Source organism: Trichechus manatus, unplaced genomic scaffold, assembly GCF_000243295.1.
Source record: "Trichechus manatus latirostris isolate Lorelei unplaced genomic scaffold, TriManLat1.0 scaffold00046, whole genome shotgun sequence".
Taxonomy (NCBI): Eukaryota; Metazoa; Chordata; class Mammalia; order Sirenia; family Trichechidae; genus Trichechus; species Trichechus manatus.
In genome coordinates, this window is record NW_004443982.1 from 1,149,761 (window position 1) to 1,171,331 (window position 21,571).

Here is a 21,571-nt window from a genome sequence, read left to right on the forward strand (position 1 = left end):
ATTCTTACTCCGTTTGGTGTTCGGCTGAGTTCTTTATCTCTTCATTTGATGTTCTAGGGTTTCAGGATTGTTGATTCTCTGTTTGGCTTAGTTTTTCAGATCTTTGTTGTGGAGGGACAGCGTGGTGCTTCTGCCTAGACCGCCATCTTGCCGGAGTCTCTGCATCCCACATATTTTAATATGTCATATTTTTATTTTCATTCAGTTCTATTAATTTTTTTAATTTCTTTTGAGATTTCCTTTTTGAATCAAGGAATATTTATAAATGTGTTGTTCATTTTCCAACTGATTGGAGATATTCTTCTTGTGTTTCTGTTGATTTTCTAGTTTGATTCCATTACGATCAGAGAACATAGCCTGCATTATTTATATTTTTTAAAAATTTGTTCAGGCAGGGCCAAGATGGAATAGTCAGATGCTTCCTGTGGTCCCTCTCAAAACAAAGACCCCAAAAAAACAAGTGGATTGATTATACATGACAGTCTAGGAGCCCTGAACATCAAACACAAAGTTGAGGCATTGGACTGAGTGGCAAGAAGAGCGAGACACAGTTCAGAAGCAGCGAAGAAGTGCCGACCTGAGCTAGCCAGCACCCTGCAGACTGCATCAGCTGACGAACACTGGCTAAGGCAAGCAGTAGCACTCAGGATGAATTTTGCCACATCGGGAGAGACTGGGCAGTGGAGAGTCTGCACAAGCCTCTGGAGCCAGGGGAAGCAGCAGTGGATCTATGAAAGTTAAGTGCAAGCACCTGAACTACTGCACAGGATCAAAATAACCCTTCCCCCTCTGGGACTTCCGTAGTGGAGAAGTGCCTCTTTTCCCCTCACCTGCCTCCTCCTTGCTCTGCTCTGATGCCAGTCCAGCAGTGTTCAGCAGTTGCCACACACCCTTGGCCGGAAGTGAGACCTGTCGTGCCCGAGCCAGTCTCCAAGCTTTGGGGAGGGAATAAACAGACTAACAAACAAAAAAGAAACCGCCGACTCCCCTAAGCTGGGTGCTCAGGAATGACCACGCCCAAAAATGTCTCCTAGCTTTAAAAATTTGCCACACCCTCTAAGCCAGGAACTCAGAGCAGGCACTGCCCCTTTGCGTGGGCACAGTCATAAGGGGTCCACGGAATTCGAATGCCTTTCACCTTTGCCTAGACCCATGTGGGCCCATTCAGCAGCATAGACACTCCCTAGCATAGTACAACAGGGTATATACCTGAAGCCGATTTTGAACTGCAAAAGCTAAGGGGGAGTGGCAGATTCATGACATTTGACACCACCCTGCCCATTAAGCAGGGTCCTCACCCACCCACATCAACGGCCTGAGGACTGGTGGTTCCACCCATGCCACCTAGCCACCTGCAAGAGGGGCCCATGAGTAAGAGGTGACCCCAGTCCTTATAGCCAAGAACGTTAGGTGCTCATAGACTGGCTGCAAAACCCACCCACCTATGTGCTCTAGGGAACTGGGACATGCCTTCCTCCTGAGGGTGGTTGTTCAGTACTTTGCATATAGAATCCTTCAATAATTGCAACCCAAGGCTTGAATTTTTTCTTCAGTTCTTTCAGCTTGAGAAACGCCAAGCTTGTTCTTCCCTTTTGGTTTTCTAACTCCAGGTCTTTACCTATTTTATTATAATACTTTACTTTGTCTTCTCAAGTCACCCTTTGAAATCTCCTGTTCAGCTCTTTTACTCCATCATTTCTTCCATTTGCTTTAGCTACTCTACATTCGAGAGCAAGTTTCAGAGTTTTTTTCTGACATCCACTTTAGTCTTTTCCTTCTTTCCTGTCTTTTTAAGGACCTTTTGCTTTCTTCATGTATGATATCATCCCATGAATCGTCTGTTCTTTGATCATTAGTGTTCAATGTGTCAAACCTATTTGTGAGATAGTCTCTAAATTCAGGTGGGATATACTCAAGGTTATACTTTGGCTTTTGTGGACTTGTTTTAATTTTAATTTTCTTCGGCTTCAACTCGAACTTGCATATGAGCAATTGATGGTCTGTTCTGCATTCGGCCCCTGGCCTTGTTATGATTTATTATATTGAGCTTCTAAATTGTCTCTTTCCACAGATACAGTCAATTTGATTCCTGTGTATTCCATCTGGTGAGATCCACGTGTAGAGTTGCCATTTATGTTGTTGAAAAAAGGTATTTGCAATGAATTAGTCATTGGTCTTGCAAAATTCTACAATGTGATCTCTGGCATCATTTCTATCACCAAGGCCATGTTTTCCAACTACGGACCCTTCTTTGTTTCCAACTTCCACATTCCAATCACCAGTAATTAACAATGCATCTTCTTTGCATGTTTGATCAATTTCAGACTGCAGAAGTTGGTAAAAATCTTCAATTTCTTCACCTTTGGCATTAGTGGTTGGTGCGTAAATTTGGATGAGTCATATTAACTGGTCTTTCTTGTAGGCGTATGGATATTGAAGTGTTGTACTTCAAGATAGATCTTAAAATATTCTTTTTGACGATGAATGAGACGTCATTCCTCTTCAATTTGTCATTTTCAGAATGGTAGACCATATGATTGTCTGATTCAAAATGGCTAATACCAGTCCATTTCAGCTCACTAATGCCTAGGATATGGATCTTTATGTGTACTATTTCATTGATGATGATTTCCAATTTTCCTAGATTCATACTTCATACTTTCCATGTTCTGATTATTAATGGATGTTTGCAGCCACTTCTTCTCATTTTGATTTGTGCCACATCAGCAAGGTCGACTCTACTTTGAAGAGGCAGCTCTTTCCCAGTTGTATTTTGAGTAACTTTCAACCTGAGGGGCTCCTCTTCCGGCACTATGTGAGACAGTGTTCCACTGTTATTCATAAGTTTTCCACTGGCCATTTTTTTTTAAGAAGTAGATCACCAGGTCCTTCTTCCTAGTCTGTCTTAGTCTGGAAGCTCTCCTGAAACCTGTCCACCTTGGTTGATCCTCCTGGTATTTGAAATACCAGTGGCATTGCTTTCAGCATCACAGCAGCATGGAAGCCACCAAAGTAGGACAAACTGGCAGGTGAGTGGTGGTCTTCTACTTAATTTACTGTATTTCAAGTGAGTGCCTTCTAGACAGCATAGTTGGATTTTTTTTTCTCTGTCTTTCTAATCTGCCGATCTAAGTATTTGTTTTATTTAGACCAATTTCATTTAATGTAATTATTGATAATGTTAGGGCCTAAATATTCCATGTTGTTGTTTTCTGTTTATTCCCTTTATTTCCCATTCTTCTTCTTTTTTTCTTGCCTTGCTATAGAATTGTTATTGTTAGGTGCTGTCGAGTAGAACTGCCACAGAAGGTTTTCTAGGCTGTAATCTTTCTGGAAGCAGACCGCCAGGTCTTTCTCCTGTGGAGCAGCTGTGTGGGTTTGGACTGCCAAGCTTTCAGTCCGTATAGCAGCCGAGTGCATAACCGTTGTGCCACCAGGGCTCCATTCCTATGGCATATGTGAATATTTTAGAGAGTTTTATTTGGGCTTATAATGTTTTTGAGTATGTCACATTTTATGATTTTCTAGTGTTTACTCTAGGTATTGCTATATATATACATAACTTATCACAGCCTATTGGTGTTGACATTGTGTTTTAATCTTGTACCCTATAACTTTGCTGAACTCATTTATTACCTCTGGTAGCTTTCTTACAGATTCTTTGGGATCTTTTTTGGGTATAGGATTATGCCATTTGTGAATAGGGATAGTTTTACTTCTTCTTTTCCAATATGGATGTCTTCTTTTTTTCCCTTGACTAATTGCTCTGACTAGAAATTCAATGTTGACTAGAGTACAGTGTTGAATAGTTGAGGTACAACAGGGCATCCTTGTCTTGTTCCTGATCTAAGGGGGGAAGTTTTCAGTCTTTCACCATTTAATATGATGCTAGTTGTGGATTTTTCGTAAAAGCCCTTTATCATGTCAAGGGATTTCCCTTGTATTCCTAGACAGCTGAGTGTATTTATCATAGAAGGGTGTTGGATTTTGTCAAATGCCTTTTCTTCATCAATTAAGATGATTATGTGGTTCTTTCCCTTCATTCGATTAATGTATCATGTTACATTGTTTGATTTGTTTATGTTGAACCACTCTTGCATTCCTGAGATAAATCCCACTTGTTGATGTTGTATAATACTTTTAATATGCTGTTGGATTCATTTTGCTAGTATTTTGTTAAGGATTTTTGCTGTAGTTTTCTCATGGTGGTTTTGGCATGACGATAATGTTGGCCTTATGGAATGAGTTGAGAAGTGTTCCCTCTTCTTTTTTTTTATGGAATAGTTTGAGAAGGTTTGGTAGTAATCCTTTTTTTAATGTTTGTTAGAATTCGCCAGTGAAGTCATCTGGTCCAGGACTTTTCTTCTTTGGAAGGTTTTTGATTACTGATTCAATCTCTTCACTTGTTATGGGTTTGTTGAGATCTATTTCTTCTTGAGTCAATTTAGGTAGTTACTGTGTTGGTAGAAATTTGTCCATTTCATCTAGGTTATCTTGTGTGTTGGAGTACAACTGTTCATATTGTACTTTTAAGATCCTTTTTATTTCTGTCAGTTCAATTGCAATGTCCCCACTTTCATTTCTAATTCTAGTTACTTGCATCTTCTCTTTTTTTTTTCTTTGTCAGTCTAGCTAAAGGTTTGTTGATTTTATTTATCATTTCAAAGGATCAACTTTTGGTTTTGTTGATACTCTATTGTTTTTTCTATTCTCTGTTTCATTTATCTCCACTCTAATCTTTATTATTCCCTTGCTTCTTATAACTTTGGGCTTCGTTTCCTCCTCTTTTTCTAGTTCTTCAAGGGGTAAAGTTAGGTTATTGATTTGAGATTTCTCTTTTTTATTATTTTTATTTTGTTGTTGTTGTTGAGACTATACACAGCAAAACATACACCAATTCAACCATTTCTACATGTCCAGTTCACTGACATTGATTGCATTCTTCAGGTTGTGCAACCATTCTCACCCTCCATTTCCAAGTTGTTCCTCCCACATTAACATAAAATCACTTCCCCATAAGGCTTCTATCTAGTCTTTTAAGTTGCTGTTGTCACTTTGATCCCATATAGATAGTTCTTAAAAGAGCTTAATGATCAAGGAAGACATTTTTTACTAGTTAAACTAAACTATTGTTTGGTTTTAAGAATAGTTCTTAAAAGGAACCTTTTTGTTTAAGGTTTAAAGATTATCTCAGGGCAATAGTTACATCTCTTTTTTGTAAATATACACATTTACAGGTATAAATTTCCATCTAAGCATTGCCTTTGTTGTATCCCATAAATTTTTGTGTGCTGTTTTAATTTTCATTTGTCTCTAAGTATTTTCTAATTTCCCTTGTGATTTCTTCTTTGATCCATTTGTTTTTTAAGAATGTATTGTTTAATTTTCACATATTTGTGAATTTTCCACTTTTTTTTCTGTTACTGATTTATAGTTTTATTCTATTGTGTTCAGAGAAGACACTTATATGATTTCAATATTTTTAAATTTATTGAGATTTATTTTGTGACCTAATATATGGTTTATCCTGGATAATGATCCATATGCACTGAAGGAGAATGTGTATTCTTCTGTTGTTGGGTGACGTGTTCTATATATGTCTGTTAGGGCTAGTTGGTGTATAGTATTGTTCAAGTCCTCTATTTCCTTATCGATATTCTGTCCAGATGGTATATCTATTATTGAAAATGGGGTATGGTAGTCTCCAACTGTACTTGTAGAACTATTTCTCCCTTCAATTCTGTCAGTGTTTGCTTCATATATTTTGGAACTGCGTTTGTAAGTGCATGTATATTTATAATTGTTATGCATTCCTGATGAATCGTATCTTTGATCATTACATAATATCTTTTTTGTCTTTTAATTGTGCTTTAAATGAAAGTTTACAGTTCAAGTTAGTTTCTCATACAAAACTTTATAGACACACTGATATGTGACCCTAGTTTCACTCCCCATACTGTGACAGCATACTCCTCCTTTCCACCCTGGATTTCTCGTGTCCATTGAACAAGCTCCTGTCCCTTTCTGCCTTCTCGTCTCATCTACCGACAGGAGCTGCCCATTTAGACTCATGTATCTACTTGAGTTAAGAAGTACACTCTTCACGAGTATCATTTTATGTCTTATAGTCCAGTCTAATCTATGTCTGAAGAGTTGGCTTTGGGAATGGTTTTAGTTTTGGGCTAACAGACAGTCCAGGGGGCATGTATTCCAGGGTCCCTCCAGTCTCAGTCAGACCATTAAGTCTGGTATTTTATTGGAATTTGAGTTCTGTACCCTAACTTTCTCCTGCTCCATCAGGGACTCTCTGTTGTGTTCCCTGTCAGGGCAGTCATTTGTATTAGCTAGGCACCATTGAGTTCTTCTGGTCTCAGGCTGACGGGGTCTCTGGTTTATGTGGCCTTTTCTGTCTCTTGGACTAATATTTTCCCTGTGTCTTTGGTATTCTTCATTCTCCTTTGCTCCAGGTGGGTTGGGACCGATTGATGTATCTTAGATGACTGCTCGCTAGCTTTTAAGACCCCAGACACCACTCACGACAGTGAGATGCAGAACATTTTCTTAATAAACTTTGTTATGCCAATTGACGTAGATGTCCCCTGAAACCATGGTCCCCAGACCTCTGCCCCTGCTATGCTGTCCTTTGAAGTGTTTGGTTGTATTCAGGAAACTTCTTAGCTTTTGATTTTCTCCAGTTGTCCTGACTTCCCCTGTAGTGTGTGTTGTCCTTCCCTTCACCTAAGATAATTCTTGTCTACTATCTAGTTAGTGAATTTCCATCTCCCTCCCTTCCCACCCTTGTAACCATCAAAGAATGTTCTGTGTTTAAACCTTTTCTTGAGTTCTTATAATAGTGGTATTGTACAATATTTGTCCTTTTGTGACTGACTAATTTCACTTGGTATAATGCCTTCCAGATTCATCCATGTTATGTTTCATGGATTCATCATTATTCTTTATCGTTGCTTAGTATTCCATTGTGGAATATACCATAATTTGTTTATCCATTCATCTCTTGATGGACACCTAGGTTGTTTCCATCTTTTTACTATTGTGAACAGTGCTTCAATGAACATGGGTGTGCATATGTCTATTCCTGTGACTGCTCTTATTTCTCTTGGATATATTCCAAAGAGTGGGATTGCTGGATTGTATGATATTTCTATTTCTAGCTTTTTAAGGAAGTGCCAAATCGATTTACAAGTGGTTGTACCATTTCACATTCTCACCAACAGTATATAAGTGTTCCAGACTCTCCACAAACTCTCCAACATTTATTATATTGTATTTTTTTGGATTAGTGCTAGCCTTGTTGGTGTGATATAGTATCTCATTGTAGTTTTGATTTGCATTTCTCTAATGGCTAATGATCGTGAGCATTTCCTCATGTATCTGTTAGCTGCCTGAATGTCTTCTTTGGTGAAGTGCCTTTTCATATCCTTTGTCCATTTTTTAATTGAGTTATATGTCTTTTTGTGGTTGAGATTTTGCAGCTTCTTGTAGATTTTAGAGATTAGACCCTGAGCGGATTTGTCCTAGCCAAAAATTTTCTCCCAGTCTGTAGGTAGTCTTTTTATTCTTTTGGTGAAGTCTTTTGATGAGCATAAATGTTTGATTTTTAGGAGCTCCCAGTTGTCCAGTTTCTCTTCTGGTATTTGTGCATGGTTGGTAACGTTGTGTAATCTGTTTATGCCATGTATTATGGCTCGTAGCATTGTCCCTATTTTTTCTTCCATGATCTTCATCGTTTTCGATTTTATATTGAAGTCTTGGAGCCATTTTGAGTTAGTTTTTGTGTATGGTGTGAGGTATGGGTCTTGTTTCAATTTTTTGCAGATGGGTATCCAATTATGCCAGCAGCATTTGTTAAAGAGACTGTCTTTTCCCCGTTTAACAGGCTTTGGGCTTTTGTCAAATATCAGCTGCTCATACGTGGATAAATTTACATCTGGATTCTCAATTCTGTTCCATTGGTTTATGTATCTGTTTTCTATACCAGTACCAAGCTGTTTTGACTACCGTGGCAGTATAATAGATTCTAAAATCAGGTAGTGTGAGGCCTCCCACTTTGTTCTCCTTCTTCAGTAATACTTTACTTATCCGCCTCTTCCCTTTCCATATGAAGTTGGTGCTTTGTTTCTCCATCTCACTAAAAACTGCCGTTGGATCGGGATTGCATTGTATCTGCAGATGGCTTTGGGTAGAATTGACATTTTCACAATGTTGAGTCTTCCTATCCATGAGCAAGGTATGTTTTTTCACTTATGCAGGTCTCTTTTGGTTTCTTGCAGTAGTGTCTTGTAGTTTTCTTAGTATAGATCTTTTACGTCTCTGGTTAGATTTATTCCTAAGTATTTTATCTTCTTGTGGGCTATTTAAATGGTTTGATTTGGTGATTTCCTCTTTGAAGTTCTCTTTGTTGGTGTAGAGAAATCCAACTGATTTTTGTATGTTTATTTTGTATCTTGATACTTTGCTGAAATCTTCTGTTAGTTCCAGTAGTTTTCTAGTGGATTCTTTTGGGTTTTCAGTGTATAAGAGCATATCATCTGCAAATAGAGATACTTTTACTTCTTCCTTACCAATTTGGACGTCCTTTATTTCTTTTTCTAGCCTAATTGCTCTGGCTAGGACCTCCAGCTCAGTGTTGAATAAGAATGATGATAAAGGGCATGCTTCTCTGGTTCCCATTCTCAAGGAGAATGCTTTCAAATTCGCCATTTAGGATGATGTTGGCTGTTGGCTTTGTATAAATGCCCTTTATTAGGTTGATTAATTTCCCTTCTATTCCTGTTTTGCTGAGAGTTTTTATCATGAATGGGTGTTGGACACTGTCAAATGCCTTTTCTGTGTCAATTGATAAGATCATGGGGTTCTTGTCTTTTGTTTTTTAATGTGATGGATTAAATTGATTGATTTTCTAATGTTGAAGAATCCCTGCATACCTGGTATAAATCCCACTTGGTCATGATGAATTATTTTTTTGACATATTGTTGAATTCTCTTTGCTAGTATTTTGTTGAGGATTTTTGCGTCTATGTTCATGAGGGATATTGGTCTGCAATTTTCTTTTTTTGTGGTGTCTTTACCTGGATTTGGTATGAAGGTTATGCTGGCTTCATAGAATGAGTTTGGGAGTATAACATCTTTTTCTGTACTCTGAAATAACTTTAGTGGTAGTGGTGTTAACTCTTCTCTGAAAGTTTGGTAGAATTCTGCAGTGAAACCATCCGGGCCAGGGCTTTTTTTGTTGGGAGTTTTTAAATTACCTTTTCATTCTCTTCTTTTGTTAAAGGTTTATTTAGTTGTTCTGTCTGTTTGTGTTAGTTTACATAGGTAGTATGTTTCTAGAAATTTGTCCATTTCCTCTAGGTTTCCAATTTTTTTTAGAGTACAGTTTTCCATAGTATTCTGTTATGATACTTTTAATTTCAGTTGGGTCTGTTGTGACCTTGCCCATCTCATTTCTTATTCAGATTATTTGCTTCTTCTCCTGTTTTTCTTTGTCAGTTTGACCAAGGGTTTATTGATTTTGTTGATCTTTCCAAGGAACCAACTTTTGGTCTAGTTAACTCTTTCCATTGTTTTTCTATTCTCTATTACATTTAATTCTGCTCTCATTTTTAATATTTCCTTTTTTCCGGTGCCTGAGGAATTCTTTTGCTTCTCTCTTTCTATTTGTTCGAGTTGTAGGATGTTTTGCTTTTGTCCCTTTCTTCTTTCTGGATGTGTGCAGATATTGCTATAAATATTGCTATAGATATTGACCTCTGAGCACTGCTTTTGCTGTGTCCCAAAGGTTCTGGTAGGATGTGTTTTCATTCTCATTTGATTCTGTGAATTTCTTTATTTCGTCCTTAATTTTTTCTATAACCTAGTAGTTTTTGAGCAAGGTGTTCTTCAGTTTCTATGTGTTTGATTATTTTTCCTTGCTTTTTGTGTTGTTGATTTCTACTTTTATGGCTTTATGGTCAGAAAAGATGCTTTGCAATACTTTGATGCTTTGGATTCTGTCAAGGCTTGCTTTATGGCCTAATATGTGGTCTATTCTGGAGAATGTTCTGTGTGTTGGAAAAGGAAGTATACTTGGCTGCTGTTGGGTGGAGTGTTATGTATATGTCTTTGAAATCAAGTTGGTTCATTGTGGCATTTAGATCTTTCGTGTCTTTATTGAGCTTCTTTGTAGATGTTCTGTCCTTCACCAAAAGTGGTGTGTTGAAGTCTCCTACTGTTATTGTGGAGCTGTCTATCTCTGTTTTCAATGCTGTTATAGTTTGCTTTATGTGTTTTGGAGCCCTATCACTGGGTGCATAAATATTCATTATGGTTATGTCCTCCTGATGAATTGACCCTTTAATCATTATATAGTGTCCTTCCTTATCCTTTGTGGTGGATTTTACTTTAAAGTCTATCTTGTTAGAGATTGAGATTGCCACTCCTGCTCTTTTTTAAATATTGTTTGCTTGTTATATTTTTTCCATCCTTTGAGTTTTAGTTTGTCTGTGTCTTTAAGTCTAAGGTGTGTCTCTTGTAGGCAGCATATAGATGGATCGTGTTTTTTTTAATCCATTCTGTCACTCTCTGTCTCTTTATTGGTGTGTTAGTCCATTTACATTCAGCATAATTATTAATAGGTGTGAGTTTAGTGCTGTCATTTTGATGTATTTTTTTGTGTTGTTGACAGTTTCTTTGTTCCACTTAATTTTCTGTGCTGAGTCATCTTCCTTTATGTATTTTCGTTTTTTCATTGTTGTTGATTTTGTATTTGCTAAGTCTTTATGTTTTTCTTGCTTTTATTTTGATGTGTAGGATTGCTAGTTTCCTTCGTGGTTACCTTAATATCTACCCCTATTTTTCTAAGTTTAAACCAGTAGTTTATTTATTTATATTGCCTTCTCTTCCTCTCAATATAAAAAATCTATGACTACACTTTTTCGTCCCTCTTTTTTGTGTTGTCATCTTTTACATATTGACGTCTCTGTTTCCCTATTTTCTGCATTTTACCTTTGATTTGTTTTTCTGTCTTCCCTAACTGGTTTGATATCTGGTTGCTCTGTCTTGTGTTCTAGTCTTGGGTTATTATCTTATGTTACTGATTTTTCTAACCAAAGGACTGCCTTTAGTATTTCTTGTAATTCTGGTTTGGTTTTTGCAAATTTCCTAAACTTCTGTTTATCTGGAAATGCTCTAATTTTGCCATATTTTAGAGACAGTTTTGCTGGATATATAATTCTTGGTTGACAATTTTTTTTTCTTCAAGGCTTTATATATGTCATCCCATTGCCTTCTTGCCTCCAGGGATTCTGCTGAGTAGTCAGAGCCTAGTCTTATTGACTATCCTTTGTAGATAACTTTTCCTTTATCCCTACCCACTCTTAAAATTGTCTCTTATCTTTGGTTTTGGCAAGCTTAATTATAATATGCCTTGGTGACTTTCTTTGGGATCTACCTTGTATGAGGTTCAATGAGCATCTTTGATAGATATCTTCTCATCTTTCATGATATCAGGGAAGTTTTCTGCCAATAAATCTTCAACAATTCTCTCTGTATTTTCTGTTATCCCCCCCCCCCCCCCCCCCGCCGTTTTAGTACTCCAGTCACTCGTAGGTTATTCCTCTTGATAGAGTCCCACATAATTTTTAGATTTCCTTCATTTTTTAAAATTCTTTTATGTGATCTTTCCTTAAATAAGTTGGTGTCAAGTGCTTTATCTTCAATCTCACTAATTTTGACTTCCATTGCCTCAATTCTGCTCCTGTGAGTTTCTATTGAGTTGTCTGCTTCTGTAATTTTATTGTGAATCTTCTGGATTTCTGTTTGCCATCTCTTTATGGATTCTTGCAGCTGTTAAATTTGTCATTATGCTCTTCTCTAATCTTCTTAAGTTCCTCTATTGCTTTGTTTTTGTGTTACTTGGCTTTTTCCACATTTAGCCTGACCTCCTTCCTGATCGCTTCAAGAGTTCTGTATATTAATCTTTTGTATTTTACCTCTGGTAATTCCAAGAAGTTTTCTTCCTCTGGAAACTTTCTTGATTCTTTGTTTTGGGAGATTGCTGAAGCCATCATGGTCTGCCCCTTTATGTGATTTGATATTGACTGTTGACTCCAAGCCATCAATAATTTATTACATTTATTTATTTTAATGTTTGCTTACTGCGTCCTGGCTTCTTGTTTTGTTTTGTTTTGATATGCCCAAATAGGCTGCTCGTGTAAGCTAGTCTGATTATTGGCACCTTTGATGCTGTAATGTCCTGTCACCAAGTGATTAGATCTGTTACTAGGTATGTTAGCCCAAGAGTCCATTTACTTTTCTTGTATGGATTCAGCTCAGGTGTCCAGGTAGTCGGCCACCAAGTGTGTGGTGCAGGCTCTCACCTACAGTCCTAGATAGGCATGTGTGATTGGTGTAGGCACAGGTATCTAGCTGCAGTAGTGGGTCAGGCGCTGAGTAAGGCAGGGGACTGATGGCTGCCCTAGAGTGTCTGGGTGGAATGAGTGTCCCTGTTCCTTACAGTGCATTGTGGGTGGGTTCTGCAGCTGGACTATGGGCACCCAATGCTGTTGGTTGTAAGGACTGGGAGGCACACACTTATTCTTGGACCTGTCCTGTTGGTGGCTAGGTGGCGTGGGTGAAGCCACCAGTCCTCAGGCCCCTGATGTGGGTAGATGAGGACCCTGGTTAATGGCAGAGGGGTGTCAAATGTCATGAACGTGCCACTCTACCATATAGCTGACAGTCAAATTTAGGCTTCAAGTATATACCCCATTGTACTGTGCTAATGAGGGCCTATGCTCTTGAAATGGGCCCACACAAGTCTATTCAGAGAAGAAAGGCATTCAGTGTCCATGGGGCCCTTATGCCTGTGCCTAGGCAAAGGAGCTGTGCCTACCCTAAGTTCCTGACTTAGGGGAGCTGACAGATTATTCCTTTTTGTTAATTTGTTCCCCCTCCAAGGCCAGAAGAATGGCTCAGGGAGTGTGATGGGTCCTTACTTGTAGCCCAGCATACAAAGCAATGACTGAAGCCAGACTGGGACCTGGTGCAGAGCAGGGAGGTAGCAGGCAAATAGGAGAGAGGTTTTCCTCAAAGGTTTTTTTTTTATTTTTATTTTTTGATTATACTTCAGGTGAAGGTTTACACAACAAATAGTTTCTCATTAAACAGTAAGTACACATTTTGTTTTATGACATTGGTTAACAACCCCACAACATGACAACCCTCTCCCTTCTCGATCTTTTTTTTTTTTTTTTTGGTGAAAATATACATAGCCAAAGATACACCACTTCAAAAATTTCTACATGCCCAGTTCAGTGACATCGATTACGTTCTTCCAGTTGTGCTGCTATTCTCACTTTAGATGAAGGTTACAGAAAAAATAGTTTCTCATTAAACAGTACACATGTTGCCCTATAACAATGGTTAACAACCCCACTACATGTCAACACTGTCCTTACTCAACCTTGTGTTCCCTATCACCAGCTTTCCTGTCACCTTCTGCCTTCTAGTCCTTGTCCCTGGACTACTGTACCTCATTAGTCCCGTTTTGTTTTATGGGGCTGTCCAATCCCCGGCTGAACGGTGAACCTCGAAAGTGACTTCACCGCTGAGCTAAAAGGGTGTCTGTGGTCCATACTCTCGGGGTCTCTCCAGTCTCTTTCAGGCCAGTAAATCTGTTTTGTGTGTGTGTGTGTTTAGAATTTTGTTCTACATCCTTCTCCAGCTCTATCCAGAACCCTCTGTTGTGATCCTGGTGACAGCAGTCAGTGGTGGTAGCCAGGAACCATCTAGCTGTACTGGACTCAGTCTGGCGGAGGCCATGGTAGCTGTGGTCCATTAGTCCTTCGGACTAATCTTTTCCTTGTATCCTATTCTCTTCATTCTCCCTGGCTCCTGAAGGGGTGAGACCAGCGGAGTATCTTAGATGGCTTCTCACAGGCTTTTAAGACCCCAGATGCTACTCACCAAGGTAGAATATAGAACATTGTCTTTATAAACTGTATTATGCCAATTGAGCTAGATGTTCGCTGAGACCATGGTCCCCACAGCCCTCTGCCCAGCAATTCAGTCCCTCAGGGAGTTTGGATGTGTCTCTGGAGCTTTTATGACCTTTCCTTGTACAAATTGTGCTGGTTTCCCCAGTATTGTGTACTGTCTCACCCTTCACAAAAGATACCACTTATCTATCGCCTATTTAGTATTTCCCCCCACCCCTCCCATCCCTCATAACCAACAAAGATTACTTTTTGTGTGTAAACTTTTTTCATGGGTTTTTACAATAGAGGTCTCATACAATATTTGTCCTTTTATGATTGACTTATTTCACTGAGCATAATGTCCTCCAGTTTCATCCATGTTATGAGATGCTTCACAGATTCATCATTGTTCTTTATCGTTTCATAGTACTCCATTGTGTGTACGTACCATAGTTTGTTTATCCATTCATGTATTGATGGGAATCTAGGTTGTTTCCATCTTTTTGCTATTGTGAACAATGCTGCCATGAACATAGGTGTGCATATGTCTGTTCGAGTGATGACTCTTATTTCTCTAGGATATATTCCTAGTAGTGGAAAGGGAGTGTTTTTTGATCCACGACGTAGGTTAGATGCATGTACTTATCTTTTGTCAGCTGAGCGCCACTTTTCACTGGTTCTGGAGGTTTGAGTAGACTCTCAGCTGCTTGGTTTCTCCTGATGTGGGAAACGCGTCCCGAGTGCCACTGCTTGCCTCACAGAGTGTGGTGGCTGCAGAGTACCAGTTCTCGCCAGGTCAGATCTGGCAACTCCTCGATTCTTCTGAACTGTCTCTTCCTCCCCCTGCTGCTTAGTGCGATTCCTCAACTTTGTCTTTGATGTTCAGGGCTCCTAGATTGTTGTATATAATCGATTCACTTGTTTTTTGGGGTCTTTGTTATAAGAGGGACCACAGGACATGTCTGACTACTCCATCATCTTGGCCCTGCCTCTTTTTTGTCTTTTGTAACAAATTTTATTTCAATGTCCAGCTTGTCTGATATTAATATATACAACCCAGCTCTCTTTTGGTTACTATTTTCATGGAATATTTTTTACATTCTTTCACTTTCAACCTATTTGTATCTTTGGATGTAAATTGAGTCTTGTAAACAGAAAATAGTTAGATTGTTGTTTTTTCTAATTTTTAATTCTTCCTTTTGATTGTAGAGTTTAATCCACTTACATTTAAAATAATTATGGATAAGGAAAGACTTCTGCTTTTTTTGCTATTTATTTTCTCTGTGTTTTATACCTTTTTGTACTTTATTTCCTCCAATACTGTCTACTTTTCTGTTTAGTTAATTTTTCATAGTAAACAATTTTGATTCCCTTCTTATTTCCTTTTGCCTTTATTTCTTATATATTTTCTTTGTGGTTATCATGAGGATTACATTTAATATCCTAAATGTATACCAAGCTAGTTTAAGTTGATACCAACTTAACTTCAATGACTTACAAGAACAATGTTCCTATACTGCTCCCCCTTCATGTTGTTGTTACAAATTACATCTTCATACATTGTGTGCCCAATAATATAAATGTATAATTGTTTTTATGAATTTGTCTTTTAAATCATGAAGTATTTAACAATAAATCTACAACACAAAAATGCCATAAATCTGTCCCCTATGTTTACCTATGAAATTACCTGTACTCAAGATATCTTTTTCTCCACATGGCTTTGAGTTACTGTCTAGTATCTATTCTTTTCAACCTGAAAGACTCCCTTTAGCATTTCTTATAAGGCAGGCCTCTTGACAACGAACTCTTTCAGCTTTTTTTATATCTGGGAATGTCTCTCAGTTTTGAAGGACAGTTTTTCTGGATATGGAATTCTCGGTTGACAGGACTTTTCTTTCAGCACTTTAAATATGTTATCACGCTGCCTTCTGGTGTTCATTATTTCTGTGGAGAAATCAGTGTTCATTCTCATTGAGAATTCCTTTATGTGACAATTAGCTTCTCTATTGCTGCTTTTAAGATTCCTTTTTTTTATCTGTAGTTTTCAAGAGTTTGATTATAATATGTCCAGTGTGGATCTCTGGGTTTATCATACTTCACTTTTGTTGAGCTTCTCGGATTTATAGATTCATATCTTTTGTCGAATTTGGGAAGTTTTCTGCCATATCTTCAAATCATCTTTCTGCCTCTTTCTCTTTCTCTACACCCCCTGGAACTACCATAATGCATATGTTGGTCAGCTTGATGGTGTCCCGCAAGTCCCTTAGGCTCTATTTTTTCTACATTTCTTTTTTTCTTTCTTTTTTGCTCTTCAAACTCGGTAATTTTAATTATCTTATCTTCAAGTTTGCTGATTCTTTCTTCTGCCAGTTCAAGTATGCTGTCAAAATCTTTCACTTCATTTCTTGTACTTTTTATCTCCAATAATTCTGTTTGATTCCTTTTTATAATTTCTTTCTCTTTGTATTCTTATTTTGTTCCTTCATTGTTTTCCTGACTTCATTTTCTTATCTGTTTTCGTTAGCTCTATGAACATATTTAATACTGTTATTTTAAAGTATTTATATAGTAAGTCCATTATCAAAACAGAAAAAAAAAACCTTCCCAGTCTTTGCAAATTGGCTCTGTACAGGTCTCTCCTTCAACATTCAGCCAGGGGTGCATCGAGGTTACATATCATCCAAAGGTGAAAGCAAAGGATCTTGTCAGGTCATGTCTGAGCATGTGTCTTGCCCAGGGTGTGCATGTGGCTTTCTCAATTCCACCATATACACAGTGCCTTAAAACATATTTATTTTGTTGTTGTTCAGAATATACACAGCAAAATATACACCATTTCAACAGTCTCTACATATAGAATTTACTGACATTGATTGCATTCTTCACGTTCTGAAAATATTCTCTCCCTCCTCTGAGTTGTCCTCCCCCATTAACATAAACTTACTGCCCCCTAAGTTTCCTATCTAATCTCTCGAGTTGATGTTGTCAGTGTGATCCCACTTAGATAGTCCTTAAAAGGCAGACATATTTTGCTAGTTCGGCTAAAACTATTATTTGGTTTTAAAAAGACTTCAGGGGATATTTTTGGATTAAGGTTTAATGTTTGTTTCAGGGCAATAGTTTTGAGGTTCATCCAGCCTCTGTGATTCTAGAAAGTTTGGATTCCATGAGAATTTTAAATTTTATTCTGCATTTTCCCCCTTTTGATCAGAATTCTTCTATGGAATATTTGTTTTTATATTTTTAAAATGTCTTTGTATTTTAGATGAGGGTTTACAAAGCTAGTTTCTCTTTAAATAATACAGATATTGTTTCATGACATTGGTTGCCATGACTACAGCATGTCAACACTCTCCCTTCTCCACGTTAGGTTCCCCGTTACCAGCTTTCCTATCCCCTCCTGCCTTCTTGTCCTTGCTCCTGGACTGGCGTGCCCATTTAGTCTCCTTTTGTTTTATGGGCCTATCTAAACTTTGGCTGAAGGGTGAACCTCAGGAGTGACTTCATTACTGAGCTAAAAGGGTGTCCGGGGGCCATACTCTTGGGGCTTCTCCAGTCTCTGTCACGCCAGTAAGCCTGGTCATTTTTGTGAGTTAGAATATTGTTCTACGTTTTTCTCCAGCTCTGTCCAGGACCCTCTATTGTGATCCCGGTCAGAGCAGTCAGTGGAGGTAGCCGAGCACCATCTAGTTGTGCTGGACTCAGTCTGGTGGAGGTTGTGTTATTTGTGGTTCATTAGACCTTTGGACTAATCTTTCCCTTGTGTCTTTGTTTTTCTTCATTCTCTTTTGCTCCAGACGGGGTGAGACCAGTGGAGTATCTTAGGTGGCTGCTCAAAGCTTTTAAGACCCCAGACCCTACTCAACAAAGTAAGATGTAGAACATTTTCTTTATAAACTATGTTATGCCAATTGAGCTAGATGTTCCCCAAGATCATGGTCCCCAGCCCTCAGCCCAGTAATTCAGTCTATCAGGGAGTTTGGGTGTTTCTATGGAGCTTCCATGACTTTGGCTTTGTCAAGTTGTGCTGGCTTCCCCAGTATTGTGTACTGTCTTACCCTTCACCATAGTTACCACTTATCTATTGTCTACCTAGTGTTTTTCCTTAACCACCACTTCCCTTTCTCCAAAACATCAAAGATTGTTTCCTTTAGTGTGTAAACCTTTTCATGAGTTTTTATAATAGTTCATACAATATTTGTCCGTTTGTCATTTACTTAGTTCACTCAGCATAATGCCCCACAGATTCATTCATGTTGTGAGATGTTTCGCAGATTTGTCATTGTTCTCATTGTGTAGTATTCCATTGTGTGTAGGTACCACAGTTCGTTTATCCATTCACCTATTGATGGGCTCTTAGGTTGTTTCCATCTTTTTGCTATTGTGAATAATGCTGCAATGAAAATGGGTGTGCATATGTCTATTTGTGTGACAGCTGTTAATTCTCTCGGGTATATTCCTAGGAGCGGGATTGTTGGATTATATGGTATTTCTATTTCTAGCTTTTCAAGGAAGTGTCATATCGTTTTCCAGAATGGTTGTACCATTTTGCATCCCCACCAGCAGTGCATAGGAGTTCCAATCTTCCCGAAGCCTCTCCAATATTTGTTATTTTCTGTTTTTGATTCGTGCCAGTATTTTTGGGGCAAAATGATATCTCATTGTGGTTTTGATTTGCATTTCCCTGATGGCTAGTGATCACAAGCATTTCCTCATATGTCTGTGAGCCGCCTGAATGTCTTCCTTGGTGAAGTGCCTCTTCATAGCCTTTGTCCACTTTTAATTGGATTATTTTTCTTTTTGTTGTAGAGGTGTTGGATTTTCCTGTAGATTTTAGAGATTAGATCTTTATTGGATTTGAAATAGCCAATTTTTTTTCTCCCAGTCTGTAAGTTCTCTTTTTACTCTTTTGGTGAAGTCTTTTGATGAGCACAAGTATTTAATTTTTAGAAGATCTTAGTTATCTAGCTTATCTTCTGATGTTTGTGTTTTGTTAGTTACGGATTTTATCCTGTTTATACCATATATTAGGGCATCTAGCATTGACTATTTTTTGTTCTATGATCTTTATTGTTTATGTTTTTATATTTAAATCTTTGATCCATTTTGAATTAGTTTTTATGTATGAGGTGAGGTATGTATCGTTCTGTTTCATTTTTTTTGCAGATGGACATCCAGTTTTGCCAGCACCGTTTGTTAAAAACATTGTCTTTTCCTCATTTGATTGATTTTGGGCCTTTGTCGAAAATCAGGTGACTGTAGGTGGATGGGTTTATAGCTCGGTGAGGTTCTCAATTCTGTTCCATTGGTCAGTGTGTCTGTCATTATACCAGTAGCAGGTAGTTTTGACTACTGTAGCTGTATAGGAGTTTCTGAGGTCAGGTAGTGTGAGTCCTCTTACTTTATTCTTCTTCAGTAGTGCTTTACTTATCCAGGGCATCTTCCATTTCCATATAAAATGAATGATTACTTTTTCGATCCCTTCAAAGAATGCTGTTGGTATTTGGATCGGGATTGTGTTGTATATGTAGATTGCTTTGGGCAGAATTGACATTTTCACAACGTTGAGTCTACCTATCCATGAGCATGGTATGTTTTTCCATTTCTTTAGGTCTCTTTTGGTTTCTTGCAGTAGTGTTTTGTAGTTTTATTTGTATAGATCTTTTATGTCCCTGGTTAGATTTATTCCTAAGTATTTTATTTTTTTAGAGGCTATTATAAATGGCATTGCTTTCCTGATTTCCTTTTCATCATTCTCTTTATTGGTGTACAGGAAACCAATAGATTTTTTTATGTTTATCTTGTATCCCGCTACTCTGCTGAATCTTTCTATTAGTTTCAGTAATTTTCTTGTGGAGTCTTTTGGGTTTTCTATATGTAGTATCATATCATCTACAAATAGGTACAGTTTAACTTCTTCTTTACCAATTTGGATGTACTTTATTTCATTTTCTTGCCTTATTGCTCTAGCTAGGACTTCCAGCACAAAGTTAAGCAGGAGTGGTGATAAAGGGCAACCTTGTCTTTTTCGTGTTCTCAAGGGAAATGTTTTCAGCCTGTCTGCATTAAAAATGATCTTAGCTGTTCGTTTTCTAAGGTGCCCTTCATTATGTTGAGAAATTTCCTTTCTATACTTATTTTATTGAGAGTTTTTATCAGGAATGGGTGTTGGACATTGTTGAATGCCTTTTCTGTGTCATTGAGATGATCATGTGATTCCTTTATTTTATTTATGTGATGGATCACGTTGATTGATTTTCTAATGTTGAACCATCCTGGCATACCTGGTATGAATCCTACTTTGTCGTGGTGTATTTTTTTTTTTTTTGATATGTTGCTGAATTCTATTGGCTAGAATTTTGTTGAGAATTTTTGCATCTATATTCATGAGAGATATGCGTCTGTAATTTGCTTTTTTGTGGTGTCTTTTCCTGGTTTTGGTATCAGGGTTATGCTGGCTTCATAGAATGAATTCAGAAGTGTTGCTTCCTTTTCTATGTTCTGAAATAGTTTGAGTAGTACCGGTATAAGCTCTTCTCTGAATGTTTGGTAGAATTGTCCTCTGAAACTATCTGGGCCAGGGCTCTTTTTTAGGTTGGTAGTTTTTATTTTTTATTTTTAACCTTTTCAATCTCTTCTCTGGTTATAGGTCTGTTCAAATTTTCAAATTCAGTTTGCGTTATTTTGAGTAGGTAGTGTGTTTCTACAGATTTGTCCACTTCCTCTAGGTTTTCATATTTGTTAGAGTATAGCTTTTCACAGTACTCTGTTACGATCTTTTTTATTTCAGTTGGGTCTGTTGTAATGTCCCCTATTTCATTTCTCATTTGTGTTATTTGTATCCTCTCTTGTTTTTCTTTTGTTAATTTGGCCAACAGTTTGTCAGTTTCATTGATCCCTTCAAAGAACCAACTTTTGGTTTTGTTGGTTCTTTCTATTGTTTTTCTATTCTCTATTTCATTTATTTCTGTTCTAATTTTTATTATTTCCCTTCTTCTGGTGGCTGTGGGCTTCTTTTGATATCTCTTTCTATTTGTTCAAGATGTGTATCTCATGTTTTAATTTTGTCCCTTTCTTCTTTATGGATATGTGCACTTATTGGTGTAAATTGTCCTCTGAGTACTGCCTTTGCTGTGTCTCAAATGTTTTGGTATGATGTGTTTTCATTCTCGTTTGATTCTAGAAATTTTTTGATTCCATCTTTGTTTTTTTATTACCCAGTGATTTTTAAGCAGGGCATTATTCAATTTCCATATATTTGGTTTTTTTTTCTTGCTCTTCCTGTTATTAATTTCTAGTTTTATGGCATTGTGATCAGAGATGAAACTTTGTATTATCTCAATGTTTTGGATTTTTTTTCAGGGCTGCTTTACAGCTTAAGAGGTGGTCTATTCTGGAAAATGTTCCATGAGTGTTGTAAAAGAATGTGTAATTTTCAGCTGTTGGGTGGAGAGTTCTGTATATGTGTATGAGATCAAGTTGGTTGATTGTGACCTTTAGATGTATATCTTTGTTGAATGTATTTCTAAATGTTCTGTCCATTACCGAGAATGGTGTGTTGGTGTCTCATACTATTATTGTGGAATTGTCAA